Raw genomic sequence first — 15453 nt, 5'->3', positions numbered from 1 at the left:
CCAACCAGCCTTTCAACCATCCATCCAACAAACCTTATCAACAAACAGTCTAGTACCCAACATCCAAGCACTCACTACCCAAAACTTCCATCCACCCATCCAACCTCCAATACAACCACCAGTTATACATATCCTCAACCAACTAACATTCAAAACTAGGTATGCACGCCTCTTACCTCTTTAACACCTCTTTCTACAGATTTTAAATGTAAATTGATGAATGCAAGAAGTATTCTTAACAAATTACCTGAATTTATCCTCCTGCTAAACAGTGGTACATTTGACATTATATTTATTTGAAACATGGCTAATCTCTTCCATCCCTGATTCCATCATTTTAAACAAAGAATATCAAGTTCACCGTTCAGATCGTGAAAACCGAAGAGGTGGTGGAGTGGCTATTTTCTATAAAAAGTCACTTAATCTAAAAAACATACAAGTTGCCCACAAACTTTCTCTTCCTGAAACTATTGTATGTGGTCTATCATCTAAAACCGCACTTGATTCATTCTATGCTACAGAGCCCCCGACTACGATATTACTCATGCTAATATTTTAACCTCATTACTAACTTGGGCTGCCTCTTGCCCATATCCACTCATCTTCCTGGGTGACCTAAATTTACCTCTCATCAACTGGATAACTAACGAAAGTACAACTGATCCAATCCACACAACAATATACAACGCTGTTACTAACCTAGGTCTTGAACAACTTGTAACCAATAATACAAGACTAAACAACTGCCTTGACCTCATCTTCTGCAACAATAACAATACCATTTATGGACTACAAATAAGAGAACCCTTTTCCAACAGTGATCATTGCATGATTGACTTCCATCTTAATATACGTTGTGACTTTAACCATCATATCAATAGCATTCCCATTTACAACTTCAAAAAAGCCAATTATGACTCTATAAACAATGATCTTTCATTTCTAGACTGGCAAAATCTGTTCTCAACCTGTATAACTGCTGAAGACCACTATAGAGTTTTTCTACTCGAAATCAACAGAGTCATCGAACTATATGTACCACTAACTACCATCAAGATTAGGAAAAGCAAACTACCCATATCAATAAAAAAGCTTCAATCTAAAAAGATCCTCTGGAAAAGAAACAAAGGGCTATGTAGCTAATTTTAAAAACGCTACAGAACTATATGCAACCAAATAAAACTGAATGCACAAATTACCACACCAAACAAGAAGAGGATCTTCTGCACAAATTCCAGTCGTGCCTTCTATAATTTTGTCAACAACAAGCTTAAAAACTCTAGACGCATGCCACCTCTAAAAGATCCTGATGGCAATGAATACAATGATGAAGAATCTAGAGCAAACCTCTTTAATAAATTCTTTGCATCAGTTTTTGTCAACAGTGATGGCACTCATCCAACATTCCAAATTTGTACAATCAATGAGCATGACAACTTAACAATTGTTGATTTTACAGAAGAAAATGTTGGTAAAGCTCTAAGTAAATTGAAGCCATCTCTATCCATTGGACCTGATGGTCTTTGTGCTTACTTTTTTTAAAAACTCTCTAGTAATCTAGCAGAACCCCTAAGTATAATCTTTAATATAGCCTTTAGAACCAGTTCCCTTCCCAGTCTCTGGTCGCTAGCCACAGTCATTCCAGTTTTCAAAAAAGGCGACCCCAGCTTAGTTGATAATTATAGACCTATCTCCCTATGTTGCGTCGCCTGCAAGGTTATGGAATCCATCATCAACCAATCCATTACCTTACACTTAGAAATGCACAACCTTCTCTCAAATAAACAATTTGGCTTCAGGAAAAATTATCATGCAATCTACAACTTCTCTACTGTAAAAACCTATGGACTACTAATCTTGATCTAGGTAAATCAATAGATGCAATATACATAGACTTCTGCAAAGCTTTTGACTCAGTAGTACATGATAAACTTCTCCTAAAATTAAAATCCTATGGCATTTCAGGACCCTTACACCACTGGATATCTGCTTTTTTGTCAAACAGACAACAAATAGTTAAAATTGGTAATGCTCTTTCAAATCCTGTTCCTGTCAAGAGTGGTGTTCCTCAAGGCAGCGTTCTTGGACCTACTCTCTTTATAATATATATAAATGATCTTTGTATTGATATTTCAAGTAACTGTGTTCTCTTTGCTGATGATGTCAAACTTTTCAACACCACTGACAATGCATCCACAATTCAAAAGGACCTTGATCATCTATCTGCCTGGTCTAAAATTTGGCAACTACAAATTTCAACCAGTAAATGCTCAGTCTTGCACATTGGAAGAAAGAACCCAATCACAAAGTACATGCTTGATGGACATTGCCTCGCAGATGACCCCACCCTGTCAAAGACCTTGGAGTTTTTACATCTAACGATTTAAGTTCCAAAGCCCACTGCAACTACATAGCTAAGAAGGCTCTAAGAGTTGTCAACTTAATTTCGTAGCTTCTTTTCAAAAAACACCACGCTACTGACCAGAGCATATAAAACATTTGTTAGGCCAATTCTTGATTACTGCTCTCCTGTCTGGAACCCTTACCATATATCTGACATCAACACAGTTGAGCGTGTCCAAAGGTATTTTACGAGAAGAATTCTCCATTCCTCTGAAACTAATAAAATACCTTATTCCACCAGACTTGATATCTTGGGTCTAGAAAACTTGGAACTTCGTCGCCTTCGACTGGATCTGGGTTTAGCATATAAAATCATCCGTTGTAATGTCCTTCCTGTCAATGACTTTTTTAGTTTCAATAACAATATCACAAGAGCTACAAACAGATTCAAACTCAATGTCAACCGTTCCAGTTTAGATTGCAGAAAACACGATTTCTGTAACAGAATTGTATATACTTGGAATGCATTACCTGACTCTGTGGTTTCTTCTCATAACCCCAAAGGTTTCACTCAAAAACTGTCCACGGTTGACCTCACCACTTTCCTAAGAGGACTCTAAAGGGGCGTGCATAAGAGCACAAACGTGCCTACCGTTCCTGTCCTACTGTTTCTTTCCCTATGTATATACACGTTTTTAGTACCTCATTTCTCCTCATATATACGTTCATATATTTATAACCTTTTATGTAACGCTTGTATATATTGTTATGACAAAATAAATAAATAAATAAATAAATAAATAAAAATAAATAAATTACTGCAGGTTCAAGCCCGGCCCAAGGTTGACTCAGCCTTCCATCCTTTATAAGGTAGGTAAAATGAGGACCCAGATTGTTGGGGGGGGGGCAATAAGTTGACTTTGTAAATATACAAATAGAATGAGACTATTGCCTTATACACTGTAAGCCGCCCTGAGTCTTCGGAGAAGAGCGGGATATAAATGTAAACAAAAAAAAATAAAAAAAAAAAATAATAATATGAAGTTATCAATGGCATAGAATGAAACACTTTAAAAATGAAAAGAACGGAATAAGAAATATTGGCAAAGGCTAAAACTGTTCAGTTTGCAGTTTACTTACGAAATGCTTAGGAGTACATATGAACGTAAGCATAATACTTATCTGCAACTTTTTAAAGCAGCTATTTATTTATTTATTTATTTATTAGTTGCATTTTTATACCGCCCTTCTCCGAAGACTCAGGGTGATGTACAGCCAGAATAAAACAGTAACACAACGGTTAAAAACAATATATCAATAAAAATCTAATTCAATTTTGCTAAAAGTTAAAAATAATAAGATAAAAATTATAAAAGACCCTATAAAACCCTATAATCCCATTAAAATTCCCATTAGGCCAGCCCTGCTCGATGAAATAAGAAAATCTTGAGCTCGCGCTTATGATTTTTTGGTAGGGAAAGTTTGTGCCACATGTCCAAGCCAAAAAAAAAAAAATATGCTATTAATGTTCCATGAAAAGTTATATCAAAGATCCCAAACCTGGTATCCTTCAGATGCATTAGAATTTTAGTTCACCAAATTTATTTGTTAAATTTATCTTGCGGTGGAAAATTTATCTTGCACTCACCAGCAAGCATCATGTTTGGTATTTTCAAAGATCACTGCCAAAATTTCCGGGAGGTATTAAATCAGAGAACAGCGTTTTCGGCCCCATATGTAAATTTTCAACACTTGGATTTACTTGTTTGAGTTCTCTCTATCAATTCAGGAAAGATTCCTAAGGCAAAATGGCATTAAATACATTATCTTTACAGCTGATCTAAAATTCTGAGGGCCATTCATTTGTATGATTTGATGCTATTACATCTTTTTTGAAGTAGTAATCTAATACGTATTTGTTTACCAAATTAGCTTTGCTACTGCAATCACAAGACTCTTGGCAACTAATGAGGTATGAAAATACAATTAATATAAAAAAGTAAAGCCCAAAGAAAGTAAGTTAAATCTGGCCTCAGAAGCTTTATCTTTAGCCCTTTGTGGAAAGACAGACTGTTGGAGGCAAATAAATCTTCAGTGGGAGATCATTCCAGAGGACCAGAAACATCGGCAACAACAGCTTCTGAGTTTGCGACCACCCAGCACACATCTCTCCTGATAGACAAATTGGTGATAAGTTAACAAGATGGCCTTATTCAAAAGATAATTTGCCTTCTGGAAAAAGTCCACTTTTTTGATGCACTAAGAAAGGAGAAGTAAGATAGTCCTCAGTGGCTGATCATTTGCTACGACGACTGTTTGAAATTATGATGGCCTTGAACAAGGAGACCAGAGGTGGTATTTAGCCGGTTCGTACTGGTTTGGGCGAGCCGGTAGCAGCAACTGTGGTTGGGCCCGCTGACCTGCTCGGACGCAATACCATCCTGTTAAGCCACGTTTTCAAGGCTGGATGCATGCATGGAATGCACCAGCGCGAGCAAAGTGCATGCGCAGAAGGCTGGGTATATGTGTGGAATGTGCGAGCGCGTGCAAAGCACATGTGCAGAAGGCCGGGTGCATGCATGGAAGGCGTGCGCAGGGCGAACCCATAGTAAGAATATATGGAATCCACCATTGAAGGAGACTTATAGCCGATCTTCAAAGTTGTGGATGTTGCAGTGTCCCTGCAGTCATGTGATTGTGATTTGAGTGCTTGGTAATTGGCTCTTAGTTATGATGGTCGCAGTATTCCATGGTTAAGTGATCATCATTTAAGCCAGCAAGCAAATTCCATGGGGAAACTAACAAGAAGTTGCAAATTGTTGACCATATGACATCTTGCTTAAAGACCATAACTAGAACTGCCATTTGTAAGTTGGTGTGATTTGTGACGTGATTTTACACCTGTTGCTTAAAGAGGGAGTTTTTGGCTCCAATTAGCAGTGTTAACTGTACTTATATTTCGTCTTTGTTGTCACTAGAGAGCAGGGCTGAGTTTTGGCCACATGTTTGTGCTCGGTCAAATTCATAGAGTTGTTTAGTGTAATGGAATTTAGTGAAATATAATAATGCAACATATAATTTTGACAAGTAAATAAATGGGAAAATCTAACAATAAAGATACAAATGTTACGTTGAATTATACTCCAAAAAAGTAGAATTTCATTGTTTAAAAGAGCTTAGATTATGGGAAATTGGTAATAGAATTATTTTGAGAAATTGAACAACCACTATTATTCCAGACATTAAGGATTAAATTCAATACATGTGTAATTTATCCATTTTTGGAAAGACAATTTTTTAAAACTAAAAAAAAGAGGATGCAATATGTTTTCCTTTGGCGCAGATGTCATGAAATTCTACAAGAATAGAGGATTTTTTCCTTAATTGGAAAATTTTGTATTCTGTTTAATACTTGATAGATAGATGATATGCCTTGGTTGTCCATAATCCTTTCTATTGTTTACTATTGTTTGTTATTAATTATGTTTTTCTATTTTTTATTTTTGTGTACAGCTTTTGTGTTTTTTGTTCTTAGTCTACTTTTTGTAGTTCTGCATTTTTTAAAGAACTTTTTATCAAAGAAATAAAACTCACTGAAAATTGAAATGTTCAGAAAACGTAACAGAATTTGAGGAAGATAGAAGATACCAATACTAATAGCATTTAGGCTTATATAATGGCCCGTAATGTTTATAGCATTCTCTGGATGGCTTATAATGTTGAAGCATTATTTGCATATTGCCCCCAACAATCTGGGTCTTCATTTTACTGACCTTGGAAGGATGAGTCAACCATCAGGATCAAATTCTAGGCTTTGTGCCTGCAATACTCTGTTCTAACTACTGCGCCATCAAGGCTGTTTGCACTTGAGAGATTCTTCCAAGTGGAAGGGTGTTTCCACTTTTTAAAGTAGAATTGAGAAAATTCTGGTTCTTCTGCTTCGATGAGTACTTCCTGGAGAAATGACTGTCCTTTTCCTTGCATTGAGGTGTAGTTTTTCAGGACATAGTTTTTCAGGAATCATACCTGCAATCAGTTATTCTGGGGTTCAGATGAAGCAAAATACCCTAATGGGGCAAGTCAGGAAAGGTTGGTGTCGCCCCCACTCGCCCTTCCTTCAGCAGCTGCTGGAACAGAGTGCCACACCAACCCACCTATTCCATGACCTTCCCAGGCCTAAGCTACCAGTTAAGTACCGTATTTTTCAGAGTATAAGACGCCCCCTTTTTCCCCCTAAAAGGGGGTGAAAAATTAGGTGTGTCTTATACACCTAATGTAGCCCCGCCCACACACTGGCCCCCATCCTTTGGCCTCTGCCTTCCAGCAATTTACCTCCGTGCAGCCCATTTCAGCTTCAGCACAGCCGAATTAGCACAAGTTGATTGTTGGATCAGCCTGGGGGTGTGTCTGCTGCTTGCTACAAGTAGGTAAATTGCTGGGAGCAGATTTTTTTTTCTTCTGCTAATCAAGCTATGCTGAAAACGAAAATGAAAGTAAAGCTGGCTGTTGGCTGTTTGCTGCAAGGAGGCAAAATTGCTGGGAGGCAGAGGCAGATTTTTTTTCTTGTTTTCCTCGCCAAAAAAGTAGGTGCGTCTTATAGTCCAGAACGTCTTATACTCCGAAAAATACTGTAACAGGCATGTTTTTATTGAAATGTTATACATGCATAGTGTCCAATCATGTGTCATAATTATGGACTAATCCCCCTCCTCCCCAGTATTTATCAAGTCCAAATATTCAGACTTTAGTGAGAATTAAAAGGGTGTGCTTTATTTTTGGAGCCTTGCAAATTGATCAGCAAAGCACAGAAAATGTTGTCATTGTGTATGAGGAACTCCGTTTTGAGCCTCTGACTGAACTGCTCCACCTATTTCCTTTTGAGGTTTTGCTGCAGTAAATAATGTCAGTGAAATAACAGATGTGGGGAGTTCACAATATGATGAAGTCCATTATCTGATAATACCTGCTGTGTACGTATCCCTTTAACCTTCTAGGAAATGCAGATTTTAATTTAGTTAACAATATTCTTGTCTTAAACTGTCCTGCCTTTTTCTTTTTAAGTAAGTAGGGTAACATGAGATGAGATCTTCAGTATATAACCATTATTTTGAAAACCTATAATTTCGGACTGTGTAATGCAAGCTGGAAAGAGTTGGCATGTCTTATGGGAGCCTTTTCTGCATAGTTTACTAACAATTGAGAACAGTTAATTTTGTAATTTGCAAAACTGCTGTCTAGTTGACCCTTTGGAAAAGACCCAAACAACCAGGAAAATCTACCAGTATACATTAGTTCTAGGCAAATGCGAATCAGATTGTGAGTAATGCTCGGAGACCATCTGCCCATATCTTAATTTTTACTGTATTATCATAGTTTGTAAACTCTAAAACTATTAGGAAAAATGAGAAGGTCATTTGTAGCTTTTGGAAAATCTTTGGACAAAGCTTCAGCAGTTTGTAGTTCTGTTCTTGTGAATTGGGATGCAGCATTTAGAAGACGTAGATGATACCGGATTGATGTAACTAAACTTGAATATTATGGTCAGTTGTTTTGGCTTTACTAGTAATCGGGATGATCTGGACACAGCTGCTCTCTATGTGTTCAGGAGCAATATTCAGTCAGATTTCCTGATCATGTGTGAAGTAGCTGCATATGCATTGGGTTTTCATTTGGGAAAAGTAAGATAGGAAGATCAGCGAATATTATTTGACATCCTTATTTCTGGGGAATTAAACTCCTTAGTAATATTTGCTGGAAAGTCTGCTTTTATGCACCAGCTATTTCATGCATAATAACTGGAAATGGCTGAGTAAACAGACTGCTCACTCCTGAAGCCAGTTTAACAAAGCACAGTTTCTGGTTGGTACAAAGAGTGCATCCGAGTAGTGAGCCATATTGTGATGTAAAGTGGCCATTCGCTCAGCAGTAACTGGTTCCTGTTACATGTTACAACACAAAAGTACCAACCACATTTTAGCCTAATCTAGCAGAATGCACAAACTCGGTCTCTTTTTGTCACATTGGGAATCACTCCTGCAAATAAACATTGTAGATAGATGAAAATTCCTGTTTTCTTAGTGCTTCTGCTTTATATATATATATATTTAAAAAAATTAAACTATATTACCTTATTTCTAAATGTAATGTGACTGTATTAAATTTGATTTTCTCCAAATACTTTCCTGTTGTGTGGGGCATCTAATCTGCTGAGTTAGGAACGGTGATCCTTGATATTTAAAGAATGCACATAAAATAATCCTACTCTTGATTACGTTATCTTGAAGCACATGATTTTTTTTTCTACGCAAAGGCATACTGGAATATGTAGCTCTGCATGTGCATTCTTAGGATTTTAAATTTAATTACGCAATTTAACAATGATGATTTTGCTTGCTCCTGCAGAATAACATCTGTATAATTTGTGTGTATGCTGATGTGTCTCTGTAGTTTAACTGATGTAATTATGTGATGGTTGGTGGATCGGCTAAAGCAGTGTTGTATTGTAAACTACACTTACAGCTCTGACAAATATTAATTTTGTTGAACTTGAAAACAGCTTTTGAATTTTTTGAGGAGAAAGAGAATCAAACACCAATAACTATTATTTCAGGATATACTCCAAGCAGTTATTTCTCTGATTTTTCATTTTTTAAAAAGACATTTCTATTCTTCATTTCTAAATGAACAAACATAATACAATAGTGTGAAACTCATCCATCATTCATGTCTTTTCTGGCTTAAGAATTAAGAATTAATTTCGAAAATAGCCTACCTTTTGATTAAGAGGAAAAAAGACATTCATTGAATATAAAACAATACTAATTATAATTAATTTTAAACTACTTCATCTAGTCCATACACTTGTCCTGAAGTAGACAACCTATTTACCTCATTTACGTTTTGGTTTAATTTATTTTGATTTATATCTTGCTAGACAACATTTTATGAGACATTAAAATAGGCATACAAGCTTAGAAGAAGCACATACAAGAAGTTAGAAAAAAGGAAAAACACGCAAGCACTAGACTGAACCAAAAAAGGGATTGGGTGGTTGAGGATGAGGGAATAGTCAAAGGAATTTTAAAAATAAATAGTGCCATTAAAGCAAGATATAAGAGATTAAAAGCCTAAGAACTGTTTTTAAGTGACTTGTCTAGTTGTAAAAATATCATGAAGATAGGCATCATACAAATATTCCTGGGAACAAATCCCTGTAGGAGTGACATCATCATTGAGGAGGCCTTTTCTTTGAAGCTGTTATCTGCACCTCTGCTAGAAGAAAGAGTGCTAAAATGCATTTGTAAATCAAAATGAGATTTGGCGAGGGGGGGGGGGTTCTGCAAAAAGTTTAAAAAAAGAGATGTAGCTGCTTTAATGAATAGAGCGGGGCTGTGCTTACTTATGATCCAAAGCACTTCTTAATCATTTTCAAAGTGTGCAGCGCCTTAGTAGCTAAGTGTAGCAACTGTCCCTGCTTGTTTATTCCTTCCAACCAAATGCAAAATGGCTTTGTGCTTCACTTTGCTTAGCGTTAGCAGCAAGGGTGAATTGTAGCCAATGGGTTGTTTCTATCCAGATAGGCAAGCGCCTTAAGCCAGGAATTGTCAGGAGAAGAGTAACCAGAGTTTCCTAGAAAATAACTGATGTTAAACACATGGGAAAAGTTCCACTTTGATCAGCGGTATTCCCTGCCAGGAATAACCAAACAGAAACATTTAAGTAGTGTGCATACATATTCGTTTCTAATAGTGACTGCATGTGAATGCAGTGATAGTGTCAGGCCTTCCCACCTCAGAATGGGACAACCCGCCACAGCCAACTCACCATAGCCAACTTGCCATGGGACAATTCCAGTGCTGGGATTCACCGGTTGTAACAGCCGGTTGGCTTCGCTCGCACATGTGCCAAACTCGTGTTTCCGCGCATGCTCAATACGATTGAAAATTACCTTCTACTAAATCCAGAGTGAGTAAAACAGCTGAGGCACGGCAATCCGCTCTGCTGCTCTTACCAGCTGGGCTCAAAACAAAAGGAATATAGGTTTTTAGCGCGGGGGTGGACCCATCTGATTGTCGGAGTGAACCGATTAGCTGTCAGCTGATTGTCGAAGCTACCAATGTGTCCGAACCGGCTGAATCCCACCCTGGACAAATCGCCATGGTCAGCTCGCTGTGGGAAAATTCAACAATTTAATTTTCTTTAATAATTAAAAAAAAATAATTTTTGTCATTCACCTTTTATTTTGACCCTCCTTTGGGCATCCTTTCATTAATTATTGTATTTGACTATTTCCCTCAATATTAGTGTAACTCTTGTCCCGTGGCGAGTTATCCTGCAGCGAGTTGTCCGTGGTGAGTTGGCTGCAGCAAGTTGGCCATGTCGAGTTGGCCAAGGTGAGTTGTCATAGACCCTTCCCATCTCTATTGAAATGTGCTTCTACAACTCTTTTCTGATTTAGTACAAAGAAGGTAGGTAGATTTGCTCTGTGCTCAGTCCTGTGGTTTTGCGCGGCCTTCAGCTTTTCCTCATTAAACATGTGGGCAAAAGCTTATCCACTGACTGTTGTAATAAATGTAGCTGGCATTGAGAACTATAAACAGAATAATTTCAGCTGCTTTGGTCACTTGTAAATCATCTTCTTGTCCACAGCCTGAATGCTGCAGCTGTTAACTTAGGTTTCTCTGTAACAGATTTAATAAGGCACTTCCTTTTGTTCTAACAGATAAGTGTCTATTTCACAACTAAAAAGTTAGCTTCACAGTGTTTGTGGCTCTGCAGTGTTGACCACAACTTCCTTGCATCTATTCACATGCTATATAATTTGGACAAGCATTTCCTAGGCTATATGTGTATCTTCAATGAAAGTTTCTGCTAAGTTTGTTTTGTTTGCACTATTACCTACAGCCGATAACAAGAAAGGCCTTAAATTTGAGTATCATATATGGCATATTGCATTTCTTTCTTTTCTGTTTAGTTGCTTTGCTACTGGAAAAACAACCAGAAATGTTTTAACAGTAAAACAAGTGGAGAACCTGTGAGCCTCCAGAGCAGGGGTGGGCAACTCTGGCCCCTTTGTGACTGTGGACTACAACTCCCAGAATTCCTGAGCTAGCCATGCTCAGGAATTCTGGGAATTGAAGTCTACAGATAGTACAGGAACCATAGATGCCCCTGCTCCAGAGGTTGCTGAAGTAGCTGCTCAACCAATTTCATTGTATACATGATGTACAATGACAATGAAGGCTATACTATACTCAGTATCATTTCCCATTTGCCTTGCAAGTTGGGATTGCTGGGTGTTATAGTTCAGCAATCTCAGGCGACATGGATTCCACTTGTAGCATTTTAAAGAGATGCCACAACCAAATTTTATTTCAGTGTGTAGTGAAATAAATATAATTGTGTCCTATTTTCCATCTATTGCTGTCCTTATGTTGGTAGTGTACTCACAGATTACATATAAATATAGTAAATAAATGAAATAATAGCTAGAGCAGAGAACGCATTTGATCTCACACAGATTTAGTCTCTCTTGACTCTAATAAAGTTGGTTATCAATATGGCAGTCTAGTTTTGCATTTTGCATTTCTTGCATGACAAGGTGGAATGGAAGTGTTATTGGGTGTCTGAACAAGTCATACTCATTCCAATTCACGTAACAGGCTTGTTACTCTGGAGAAAAATATATAGGAGTAACTAATGTGTATACCACCTTGAACGTCTCTAGGAAATGATATGAAACTAATGAAATTAACATCTAGCATGAAAAGTAGAAATAACAAGCATGAAATATCTGGACAGATATTTTAATTTATTCACTGGTGGTGTCACAAGCATATGGTGCATAAATAGTTTGTTTGTTTGTTTGTTTGTTTGTTTGTTTATTTATTTATTTATTTATTTATTTATTTATTTATTTATTTATTCATTCAAACTTCTATACCGCCCTTCTCCCGAAGGACTCAGGGCGGTGCACAGCCAAAGATAAAAACAATAAAATATACAAAGTTAAAATATCGATTTAAAAAAACATATTCAATAATGGCCGAATTAAAACTGTCAATTGACCCAACCTAAAATAACCCATATAAAATTACAAAAAGTTAAAATTTAAAATTTAAAAATCAGGCCAGTCCCGCTTGGATGAATAAGTAAGTTTTTAATTCCCGGCGAAAGGTCCGAAGGTCAGATATTTGGCGCAAACCGGGGGGAAGTTCGTTCCAGAGGGTAGGTGCTCCAACAGAGAAGGCCCTTCCCCTGGGGGCCGCCAGCCAACATTGCTTGGCGGACGGCATTCTGAGAAGACCCTCTCTGTGGGAGCGTACGGGTCGATGGGAGGCATAAGGTAACAGCAGGTGGTCCCGTAAGTACCCGGGCCCTAAACCATGGAGCGCTTTGAAGGTGGTAACCAGAACCTTGAAGCGCACCCGAAAGACCACAGGTAGCCAGTGCAGACTGCGCAGGAGCGGTGTTACCCGGGAGCAACGTGCAGCTCCCTCGATCGCCCGCGCAGCTGCATTCTGGACTAACTGGAGTCTCCGAGTTCACTTCAGGGGTAGCCCCATGTAGAGAGCATTGCAATAATCCAGACGAGAAGTGACGAGAGCATGAGTGACCGTGCATAAGGCATCCCGGTCCAGAAAGGGACGCAACTGGCGAACCAGGCGAACCTGGTGAAAGGCTCTCCTGGAGACGGCCGCCAAATGATCTTCAAACGACAGCCGTCCATCCAGGAGAACGCCCAAGTTGCATACCCTCTCTGTTGGGGCCAGTGACTCGCCCCCAACAGACAGCCGCGGTTGCAGCTGACTGTACCGGATGCCAGCATCCCCAGCCACTCTGTCTTGGATGGATTGAGTCTGAGTCTGTTTCTCCCCATCCAGACCCGTACGGCCTCCAGGTAACGGGACAGCACTTCGACAGCTTCGTTGGGGTGGCCCGGGGTGGAAAAGTACAGCTGAGTGTCATCAGCGTACAGCTGATAACTCACCCCGAAGCCACTGATGACCTCACACAACGGCTTCATGTAGATGTTGAACAGGAGAGGCGAGAGAATCGACCCCTGAGGCACCCCACAAGTAAGGCGCCTCGTGGTCGATCTCTGCCCTCCTGTCAACACCGTCTGCGACCAGTCAGAGAGATAGGAGGAGAACCACCGATAAACGGTGCCTCCCACTCCCAAACTCTCCAACCGGCGCAGCAGGATACCATGGTCGGTGGTATCAAAAGCCGATGAAAGATCTAACAGGACCAGGGCAGAGGAACAACCCCTATCCCTGGCCCTCCAGAGATCATCCACCAACGCGACCAAAGCTGTCTCCGTGCTATACCCGGACCGGAAGCCGGATTGGAACGGGTCCAGATAGACTGCTTCATCCAGGTACTGGGGAAGCTGCTATGCCACCACACTCTCTACAACCTTTGCCACAAAGCGAAGGTTGGAGACTGGACGGTAATTACTCAAAATAGCTGGGTCCAGGGAAGGCTTCTTAAGGAGGGGTCTCACCACCACCTCTTTCAAGGCGGCTGGAAAGACCCCCTCCAACAAAGAAGCATTTATAATTCCCCGGAGCCAGCCTCGTGTCACCTCCTGAGTGGCCAGCACCAGCCAGGAGGGATACGGGTCCAGTAAACATGTAGTGGCGTGTAATCTCCCCAGCAGCCTGTCCATGTCCTCGGGAGCCACAGAATCAAACTCATCCCAAATAACATCAACAAGACGTGTCTCAGTCATCTCATCCGGATCATCACAATCTCGGTCCAAACTATCCCGAAGCTGAGTGATTTTATCGTATAGATAACCACTAAACTCCTCAGCACGTCCCTGCAAGGGGTCATCCCGTCCCCCCTGGTGTAGAAGAGAACGGGTCACCCGAAACAGGGCAGCCGGGCGGTTATCTGCCGACGCAATGAGGGTGGAAACGTAGGAACGTTTCGCAACCCTCAGTGCCACTAGGTAGGCTTTCGAGAAAGACCTAACTAGTGTCCGATCAGCCTCGGAACAGCTGGACCTCCAAGTACTCTCCAGGCGTCTTCTCCGGCGTTTCATCTCTCTCAGCTCCTCAGAAAACCAAGGAGCCAATTGAGATCTACACCGGGTCAGAGGCTGCAAAGGCACGACACGGTCCAAAGCCCCAGGCCGCAACTAGTTCTTCAGTCGTGCCGTGGGCAAGATCCTCAGGAAACGGCCCAAGCTCCGTCAGGAACCTCTCAGGGTCCATCAGGCGCCTGGGACGGAATCAACGCATTGGTTCCATCTCCCTGCAGTGGTGAGCGGCGGTCTGAAAGTCTAGGCGGCGCCTGGGACGGAACCAATGCATTGGTTCCGTCTCCCTGCGGTGGTGAGCGGCGGTCTGAAAGTCTAGGCGGAGGAGAAAATTATCTGTCCATGACACCGGTATCGTCACTAAATCCCCTAATACCAGATCATTAAACCACTGTCCAGAGATATAAATCAAGTCCAGTGTGGACCCCCCCCCCCGTGTGTGTAGGGCCATCAGTTACTTGGATCAGGTCCAAAACCGTCATGGAAGCCTGGAACTCCTGAACCACCGTCGACGACAAGCCGGCCGATGGCAGATTGAAGTCCCCCATGACCAAAAGTCTGGAGATCTCAATCGTCACCCCAGCAAGCACCTCAAGCAGCTCAGGCAGGGTTGTAGTCACGTAGCAAGGAGCCAGGTACGCGATCAACAAACCCATCTGATTCTTATGGCCCCACTTCATAAGAAGGGATTCACAACCGGCTATCTGAGGCACAGTGGACTCTCTTGGTTCCAGACTCTCTTTCATCACAACCGCCACCCCGCCACCTCTACCCTGGGCCCTCGTCTGATGGAATGCCCGAAAACCCGGCGAGCACAGTTCAACCAGGGGCACACCCCCTTCTGCGCCCAGCCAGGTCTCCGTAATGCCCATAAAGTCCGCGGACTCCTCCCGAATATGATCACAAATCAGGGGGGCCTTATTAACCACGGACCGGGCATTGCACAACATCAGCCGGAGGCCTGGGCCCTGAGGATCCTGGCCTTCCGGGGAACGGGTAAGAACTGAGGGACCGGAGCACTTTATCGCTTTTAAACAGCGAGTCCGTGCTCTCGAGAAATGATA

General features: G+C 40.7%; 1 protein-coding gene across 9 annotated transcripts in view; it reads left to right on the top strand.

Moving 5' to 3' along the window:
- The window catches only part of TBL1XR1 (TBL1X/Y related 1), a 296615-nt gene that overhangs the window by 60090 nt on the left and 221072 nt on the right, over positions 1–15453 (top strand). For 2 of the 9 annotated variants that reach the window (XM_058189222.1, XM_058189229.1), the window contains exon 2: positions 10648–10736. The exons of the other annotated variants lie outside the window; for them this stretch is intronic. The gene's annotated coding sequence lies outside the window, so the exon portion shown is untranslated. The remainder of the gene's footprint in view (positions 1–10647; positions 10737–15453) is intronic. 9 annotated transcript variants of the gene reach the window in all.

This window comes from Ahaetulla prasina, chromosome 6, assembly GCF_028640845.1.
Source record: "Ahaetulla prasina isolate Xishuangbanna chromosome 6, ASM2864084v1, whole genome shotgun sequence".
NCBI classification, from domain to species: Eukaryota; Metazoa; Chordata; class Lepidosauria; order Squamata; family Colubridae; genus Ahaetulla; species Ahaetulla prasina.
This window is presented reverse-complemented; position numbering and strand designations above follow the sequence as displayed.